This window comes from Procambarus clarkii, chromosome 21, assembly GCF_040958095.1.
Source record: "Procambarus clarkii isolate CNS0578487 chromosome 21, FALCON_Pclarkii_2.0, whole genome shotgun sequence".
NCBI classification, from domain to species: domain Eukaryota; kingdom Metazoa; phylum Arthropoda; class Malacostraca; order Decapoda; family Cambaridae; genus Procambarus; species Procambarus clarkii.
Genome location: NC_091170.1, coordinates 25,285,617 through 25,295,626, shown reverse-complemented (window position 1 = coordinate 25,295,626; position 10,010 = coordinate 25,285,617).

Below are 10,010 nucleotides of genomic sequence, written 5' to 3'. Positions count from 1 at the left end.
GAGATATCTTGTCAGTGCCTGTGGTTTTCAACCCGTCCAGTGCCTATAATAGTTTCCCTACCCTCTCTGGTGTCATATTTATTATGACCAGCCGTCATTCTGGTTATGACCATTCCATTTAAAATTGTAGATCTGTGGGCAGTTTTGTTCTGTCTTACTAAGGTTCTCGTGAGCTGTAATTCGCACACTGATCATTCTCCGTGGGGCCGCCGCCTCCTCTTGTGTGGCCTATTCATTTGTTCATTTACCAACATCTTACTCCTCGCGTGGTGTCTATATAATAGCTTAGGCTGATCCTTGGCCTTGCATGCTTATCATTCTTAGGCTTCTTTTCTGCTCCTAATTCCTCTCTTATACAAATGTTGTGGTTCACCTCTGCTCTGTGCTCCCTGTATTTCTTCCATGCTCTTTTATTTCTCCTTTATGCTTTTAAACATTGTCTGTTAAACCAGAGTGAAATTTTTTCTTGTCTCCTTGATCTTTTAGGGGAAGGCATGAGAAGACAGTCAACTTTTTATTGCCACAGCCATAATTTATAACTACATAAGCAAACACCAATACACAGTGGCCACTTGCCTCCATGAGCATTTAATGCTTAATATTCTCAATATTCACTTCGCTTTGTGTGAAGACTACATTCACTCTTGCTGGTTGGTCTCCACCTCTTTAATCTATTTCTTCCCAAACAGGTTGTGCCAGAAGTTCCTTTATGCAATTTTCCTCAGTTTTAATCTCCATGTCTCCTCTGCCCCACTTGAGTGAACTAAATCCCAGCCAATTTACCCTGGATTGAAATCTCCCATTGCCAGTAGCTACTCTCAAACTCTAGAATAATTAATTTTGATAATTATGCAAGCTATTCTTGTACTCTCATATTCTTGTCTTGGTCTTATGTGGTTCTTTGTCACGAGTGTAACTCAAACCTTCTCCATCTGCCACTACACTCACCCTCCCTTCTCCCTCTAAATGCACCCTTCCCCTCTACCCCACATAAAGCCTCCCCATCTCCCCCCACATACACCCTCTCCATCTCTCCCTTTACATACATGCTCCCCATCTCCCCCCCCCCACATACACCTTCCACATCTCCCCCCACATACTCCTTCCCCATCTCTACCCCCCACATACACCCTCACCCATCCTCCCCCACATACACCCTCCCCATCTCCCCCTACATACACCCTCCCCATATCTCCCCCCACATACACCCTCCCCATCTCCCCCTACATACACCCCTCCCCATATCTCCCCCCACATACACCCTCTCCATCTCCCCCCACATACACCCTACCCCATCTCCCCCCCATATACACCCTCCCCATCTCCCCGCACATACACCCTCCCCATCTCCCCATACATACACCCTCCCCATATCTCCCCCCACATACACCCTCCCCATCTCCCCCTACATACACCCCTCCCCATATCTCCCCCCACATACACCCTCTCCATCTCCCCCCACATACACCCTACCCCATCTCCCCCCCATATACACCCTCCCCATCTCCCCCCACATACACCCTCCCCATCTCCCCCCACATACACCCTCCCCATCTCCCCCCACATACACCCTCCCCATCTCCCTCCACATACACCCGCCCCCATCTCCCCGCACATACACCCTTCCCATCTCCCCCCACATACACCCTCCCCATCTCCTCCCACATACACCCTACCCCATCTCCCCCCCATATACACCCTCCCCATCTCCCCCCACATACACCCTCCCCATCTCCCCCCACATACACCCTCCCCATCTCCCCCCACATACACCCTCCCCCATCTCCCCCCACATACACCCTCCCCATCTCTCCCCACATACACCCTCCCCATCTCCCCCCACATACACCCGCCCCATCTCCCCCCACATACACCCTCCCCATCTCCCCCCACATACACCCTCCCCCATCTCCCCCCACATACACCCTCCCCATCTCCTCCCACATACTCTCCCCATCTCCCCCCACATACACCCTCCTCATCTCCTCCCACCCACATACAACCTCCCCATCTCCCCCACATACAACCTCCCCATCTCCCCCACATACACCCTCCCCATCTCCCCCACATACACCCTCCCCCATCTCCCCCACATACAACCTCCCCATCTCCTCCCACATACAACCTCCCCATCTCCCCCCACATACAACCTCCCCATCTCCCCCCACATACAACCTTCCCATCTCCTCCCACATACAACCTCCCCATGTTCCCCCACATACACCCCCAGCTCCCCCCACATACAACCTCCCCATCTCCCCCACATACAACCTCCCCATCTCCCCCCCCACATACAACCTCCCCATCCCCCCACATACAACCTCCCCATCTCCCCCCACATACAACCTCCCCATCTTCCCCCACATACGCCCCCATCTCCCCCCACATACACCCCCATCTCCTCCCACATACAACCTCCCCATCTCTCCCCACATACAACCTCCCCATCTCCCGCCACATACAACCTCCCCATCCCCCCACATACACCCTCCCCATGTCCTCCCACATACACCCTCCCCATGTCCTCCCACATTCACCCTCCCCATCTCCCCCCACATACACCCTCCCCCCATCTCCCCCCACATACAACCTCCCCATCCCCCCACATACACCCACCCCCATCTCCCCCCACATACAACCTCCCCATCTCCCCCCACATACACCCTCCCCATCCCCCCACATACAACCTCCCCATCCCCCACATACACCCTCCCCATGTCCTCCCACATACACCCTCCCCATGTCCTCCCACATACACCCTCCCCATCTCCCCCCACATACACCCTCCCCCATCTCCCCCCACATTCACCCTCCCCGTCCCCCCACATACACCCTCCCCATCCCCCCACATACAACCTCCCCATCTCCCCCCACATACACCCTCCCCATCTCCCCCCACATACACCCTCCCCCATCTCCCCCCACATACACCCTCCCCATTCCCCCACATACAACCTCCCCATCCCCCCAAATACAACCTCCCCATCTCCCACCACATACACCCTCCCCCATCTCCCCCCACATACAACCTCCCCATCCCCCCACATACACCCTCCACATCCCCCACATACAACCTCCCCATCTCCCCCCACATACACCCTCCCCCATCTCCCCCCACATACAACCTCCCCATCTCCCCCCACATACACCCTCCCCCATCTCCCCCCACATACACCTCCCCCATCTCCCCCCACATACACCTTCCCCATCCCCCCACATACACCCTCCCCATCCCCCCACATACACCCTCCCCATCCCCCCACATACACCTTCCCCATCCCCCCACATACAACCTCCCCATCCCCCCACATACAACCTCCCCATCCCCTCACCCCATCCCCCCACATACAACCTCCCCATCTCCCCCCCACATACAAACTGGTTGATGATCAGATGGGTCACCCAGTTCAGTATACTTTTACTCGACAAAATTCGACAAAGAACAGAATAACGATTCAGTGGTAGAAAAAAGCATTGGCCTTAGTGTTGGCATGTCACATGTCTGAGGTGTATCGCACAACAAGTGTAGCAGAAGTGTATAAGGGCCATAACACATTAGTGTTCATCTATCAAATGAGGCAGAAAAAAATTGGCGATTTAATAAAGGATTTAATTAAAATTAAACGATTTGGCAGGTCGTATTTCGGGGAAAAGTAAAGTAAAAGAAAAGTAAAAGAAAATACATGTTTTTTTTTTTTTAAACAGCGCCATCTGTTGGACCTAAGAGGAACGCATGCCGTAGTCTCTGAAAGTTCTTCACTGAATGCTTTGAAATTTTGACACAACGTTCCTTTCGAATACACACGTGTTTATATATTCTTACTATATAGATGCCACCCCTGTGACAAGTAAAAGCAGGCGTTTTGAAAATCAGTGCCATCTGTTGCACATAAGACCAAGGCACGCTATGCTAATTATGTTACGATTTCATTTCAATGTTTCTGATTTCATTGATAAATTGAATTTTCATAGATTTCGATTTATTTTCTCAAAAGGCTTTGGAACATGCTCTTGCTGAACACCGACATGTTATCATCCATACAGATTCGAGAACCGCCATTGAAACCTTGCAACAAGAACACATATGTGATAACATCCATCTGATCACAAATGTCTTATCATTCATGCACTCACTCAAACGACAAGGCCGACGGGTACTTATCAACTGGGTGCCAAGTCATGTGGGACTAATAGGAAATGACATTGCAGACAGAGCAATGCGAATGATGTACAGTGACCACACCACAGCAGTTGCAACATCAGGATCTGCGGGTTGGTACAAGAATTCAACCAACTACGAACCACTTAGTTTGATGAAAGGGGGCAGTAGAACAACAGAAGTGCACTTACATCGCATCAGGCTTGGATACCCATGTGCATGGGAAATAGGCTTACAGGTTCCGGAGGATGAGAGGAAATGTCAACACTGTGGAGAAATGCCCGACAGACCACTGGGACATTATCTAACACAGTGCACTGTTACAAACCCATTAAGATTTCAACTTAGATTCAACAGAGCAGAGAAAGTTGTTAAACACATATGGCAAAATCTTACTGAAGCGACCATACGAGTCATAAATACTCATCCTCCGCCCAAGTAAACCAGAAACAAGCAACACTTAGTGGGCCAGCCAGAGGCTTAGGGCCCGCGCAGGAATATCCCTGCCAAAAAAAAAAAAAAAAAAAAAAAAAAAAATTATTTTCATTTTGATTTAATTATTTGGTGTGATATTGCGTTGGAATTGAGCTGTGTTTTTACTATACCGTTCATTTCGTGAGTATAGTTATTTTTTTTAATTGTTTTTTATTTCGTTTTTTGAACTGCTCTTCTTATATTTCAGTGATGGGAAAATCTGGGGCGAGATTCACGAAGCAGTTACGCAAGTACTTACGAGCGTGTACGCCTTTCCTCAATCTTTGATGACTTTGGTTACATTTATTAAACAATTTACAAGCATGGAAACTTGCCAATCAACTGTTGTTATTGTTATAAACAGCCTCCTGGTGCTTCGGAGCTCATTAACTGCTTAATAATTGTAAACAAAGCCGCCAAAGATTGAGAAAAGATGTTCAGGTTCGTAAGTGTTTGCATAACTTCTTCGTGAATCTAGCCCCAGATCATTTGATGTTCTCAAGTTTCTGATGGGGAACATCAGATCATTTGATCATCAGACGATGGAGTGAGGAACGATGGGAAGGACGAGGGGTCAGGAGTCGTGAATGGTGGGGAGGACGAGGGGACAGGGGAGGGGGTGATGGTGGGAGAGGAAGAGGGGACAGGGGAGTTGGGGGGACAAGGGGACAGGGGAATGGTGAATGGTGGGGAGGACAAGGAGACAGGGTAGTGGGTGATAGTGGAGAAGGACAAGGGGACGGGGGAGGGGGGAATGGTAGGGAGGACGAGGGGAAGGGGGAGTGGGAGATAGTGGGGAGGACGAGAGGACGGTGGAGTGGGAATGGTTAAAAGAATGAGGGGATGCTAGAGTGAGGGATGATGGGGAGGACTGGGAGACAGGGAAAGGTCGCTGTGGCTCAACATGCACATGCGTATATATATATATATATATATATATATATATATATATATATATATATATATATATATATATATATATATATATATATATATATATATATATATATATATATATATATATATATATATATATATATATATATATATATATATATATATATATATATATATAGGAATTGGGGAACAAATTGATCAGTGCTACAAAAGACCAGAGAGCAAAAAGTTTCTTGTTCCAGCGCCTCAGTGTTGCGATTCAGAGGGGAAATGCCTGTTGCGTCTTGGGCACTAGTCCAACTTCAGAGGAATTCGAAGAAGTGTTTGACTTGCAACAATGATCGAACCTGTCTGTGACATTCATCAATGTTTCCCATTGTCGTGTTTTTCAAGAGATCCATAACCTTTAAGCACCTTTTTGTATTATTATTTTTGTATCAACCCATGTATATCTTGTAACCATCAAATACATTATAAAGCACGTATATATATATATATATATATATATATATATATATATATATATATATATATATATATATATATATATATATATATATATATATGAATTTTCAAAAATTGAATTATATATATATATATATAATTAAGTATAAATAAATATATATAAATGTATATATATATGTATATATATATATATGTTAAGTATATATAAATGAAGTATGGTGTAGTGGATACAGCGTGCAACTGCCACCTTGTTGGCCAGTGTTCGAGTCCCCTGGTGGGTTGAGTGTCTAAAAAGTTATAAACTTCAGCTAGTGAAACAGGCTAGTCTGTGCATTATATATATATATATATATATATATATATATATATATATATATATATATATATATATATATATATATATATATATATATAATGCACAGACTAGCCTGTTTCACTAGCTGAAGTTTATAACTTTTTAGACACTCAACCCACCAGGGGACTCGAACACTGGCCAACAAGGTGGCAGTTGCACGCTGTATCCACTACACCATACTTCAAAGCCATAAGAGAGGTAGGAGTTCTGGGGTATTTAACCAACCAGAACTCCAATCCTCTCCCAGGCAATGAGATAGTGTGGGACCCCCGGTGCTCTTTCATCGAGCCCCTGTTATATGGGAAAACTCAGTGCCAAATGCTTAATGCACAGACTAGCCTGTTCCTCTAGCTGAAGTTTATAACTTTTTAGACACTCAACCCACCAGGGGACTCGAACACTGGCCAACAAGGTGGCAGTTGCACGCTGTATCCACTACACCATACTTCAAAGCCATAATAGAGGTAGGAATTCGAGTTCCCTGATAGGTTGAGCATGCCGTCCTGTATGTAACAATGAGTGGCCCTCTCAGGACCAACACGTCCTCCATTGGCCTCATGAATCAATTCGGGGAACTCTATCTGCTGCAACTCTCCAAGACGAGTGCGGTCTACCCCTAGAGAACTGGTGAGGGTCACCTGTAACTCACCATCCGGGCTGCCGTCGCATTCCACTCATTCTCCGGGTCCCACGAAGAGGTGATCGATTTCCAGACTGTCGGACGTCTCCTCATCAGCCCTATCAGATCCACGCCCTCCGTGTCCGTCGCACTGCCTCGGAATCAGAGTACAAACCGGGAACGCCGCCGTGGCGATTCCTTTCTCGTCCCCACAGGTGTCTAACACTCCGCCCGTCTCCTTATAGTGCTCTAAGCACTCCTCGCCCTTCACGAGATTCGGGAGGACATATCCTCCACGTGCGTCATTTCCCAAGATGACTTGTGCCTCCATCTTGGGCATTGATGCACAGACCCCCACCACTAGGGTCTGGCAGCCATAATCAGAATTCAGAGTCACCTGGTGTAGGGGCATCCTCACTGGGCCTCCCACAGTGGTCACACTTGCCACCCCCACACTGGTACTCTCGTAACCCTCGGGGAACAGGGTTTTGCTTACCAAGGTAAAATCTGCCCCAGTGTCTCTTAATATCTTCACCGGGATGGGGTCTGCGTCCCCCATCCTTACGGTTCCCTCACACACGAATGGGTGAACTCGTTTCTCTCCACTCAGTACGGGTTCATCCCGCACCCTCTCGGCCATCTGGTCCTCGACCCTCACGAAAGCAACGTTTCCTCGCTGCTCAGGGTATCTGCATTCCCGCGCGACGTGTCCGAATATTCCGCAGTTGTAGCAGCGCATCCTTCTTCTTCTGTGGATCTTCCTCGCGCCATTCATCGACTCCTCCGTTTCGGCAACAACTCTTGAGCTCTCAGCTTGGGACTTCTCTACCGGCTCCACAGCACTCTTTGATCCTCTGTTGTCCCCACTCGAGAGGTGGGACTTGGGAGAACTCGCTCCTGTCCTCCATCCGTCCGTCCTTCTATAATTTCTACCATTTCCGGAGTATACGGGCGGTCGGTGCTGTCCCTCTCCGCGTGGGCGTAAGGCTTCTTCCAGCATGTCGGCTCTGTCGGCTGCGGCCCTCAGGTCCTTTATGTCCGCCTCCTTTACTCTCACCCTGATCTCAGGAGAGAGCACGGACATAAACTTCTCCATGACCATAAGCCTCTTGACCTCCTCAGCCGACTTCGCTCCTTCAGACTCCAGCCACTTAAGGAATTTCCTCTCCATGTCCCACGCCGTCTCCGCATAAGATTTTCCTGGCGAACGGGTACATTCCCTGAATCTCTTCCTGTAACATTTTGGCGTGAGCTTGAAAGAATGGAGCACAGCTCTCTTTACAGCATCGTAGTTGGTGCACTCTTGGAGGTCGAGCATATTGTAGGCTTCACGAGCTTCACCGGTGAGCCTACCCTGAACCAGCTCCGCCCATTCCGCCCTCGGCCACTTCTACAAGGTAGCAACCCTTTCGAAGTGGTCGAAAAAACCTTCAGCTTCGTTTGGTACAAAGACCGGCAAATCTCACTCCCTCACTCGGCGGTCTTCCTGCTGTGGCGGAACAGGTGGAGCTAGCCCTAGCTCAGCTCGCTTCAGCTCCACATCCTTGTTAGCTTCTATCTCCTGCTGTTTCAGCCTAGCTTCTCGCTCGTGCTCCTCTCGTCTTAGCTGTGCTTCTCGCTCTTGTTCTTCCCTGCGTAGCTGTGGCTCTCGCTCTTCTTTGCACTGCTGTGCCTCTCGCTCTTCCTTGCGCTGCTGTGCCTCTCGCTCTTCTCGCTTCAGTTGTGCTTCCAGCTGCAGCTTCATTATCTCCAGCTTAACGCTGCGCCTGCTGCCGTTGGATCCCCTGCTGCTTCCACCAATGCTCAGGTGTTCTCCCATACTGGCAGGTGTTTGTGGCCGTTCCTTCCCCAAAGCTTCGTCTCGTGCTCTGAGCTGTGCCATGATCTGCAGTCTTCTCTCTCCCACTTTGGAAGATCTCAGCTTTATCCCAAAATGGTCTGCTATTGACTGTAACTGTGCCTTGGTGCACTCCTCCAGCACCTGCTCATCTCTAGTGTCAATGAACCTTGTTACTTTATCATCCTCCATCTTGTGCTATGAGTGATAACCTGCACCTGATACCTAATACCACTGCTAAGTACCACAACTGCAACCTTTATCTTGATCGTTATCCTGGCGAGGTCGCCAATGTTGGGGTTCACCACCATAAGAGGGGCGAGTAACAGTATACTCAAGGTCACTCACCGTAGCCCTGCGGGTCTTCACTCTATCCTCACGGCGCCACTGTACACCAGGAGAGTATCCCAGTCAATCCCAACCGGCCTCTGATCGAGAAAGAGTGGGAACACAACTTGTTCTCTTAACTATTGTGTGCCCGCCCCGGCATGGGCTCTACTACTAACTACAAGGTCGCCAACTGGTGTTTCCTATGTCCAGTAACACGTCAGTGGTTTTGTTGAATTGTGGTAGCAGTGGCAAGAACACACTCAATAGATCTGATATCAGGCAGGTATTTATTTCTATCACTCTATTTCCTTCCAGGTATTATATAGCCACAAGAAATATGGAGGGGATGATATAAACACCAAGGTATTTTGTATTTTACTTAAAACTCATTCAAAGACATCACAAGATTATATCAATAAGCAAACAGCTGTTTCAGGCGGAAGTCGCTCGTTCCCACATATAATCATGAGCTCGCCAAGTCGGCAATGTTCCCCCTCACGTCAATGTCAAAATCAGCTGGGCGACTCCCACCGCGCGAATGTTCGTGTACTTGTTTGCCTGGCGTGAGGCGTCTGTTTCTTTAAATTCTCAAAGATCATTAGAAGTTCAAACACACAATATTTGCGACAATGGCACGTAAATATTTCGCTGCACTGATCTTGAGCTCAATCAAACATTTCTATATTAATGGACACAATAACTCACTATCATGGTATAACACATTGCCCTTCATTTAATGATAACGTATGCAAGTATATATCACTGGAGTTCTCAGTAATTCCTTTCGTGGGCGATAACACAATTAATCACTGCACACATGAATGATTATTCAATACACAAGCATAGACATATATATATATATATATATATATAT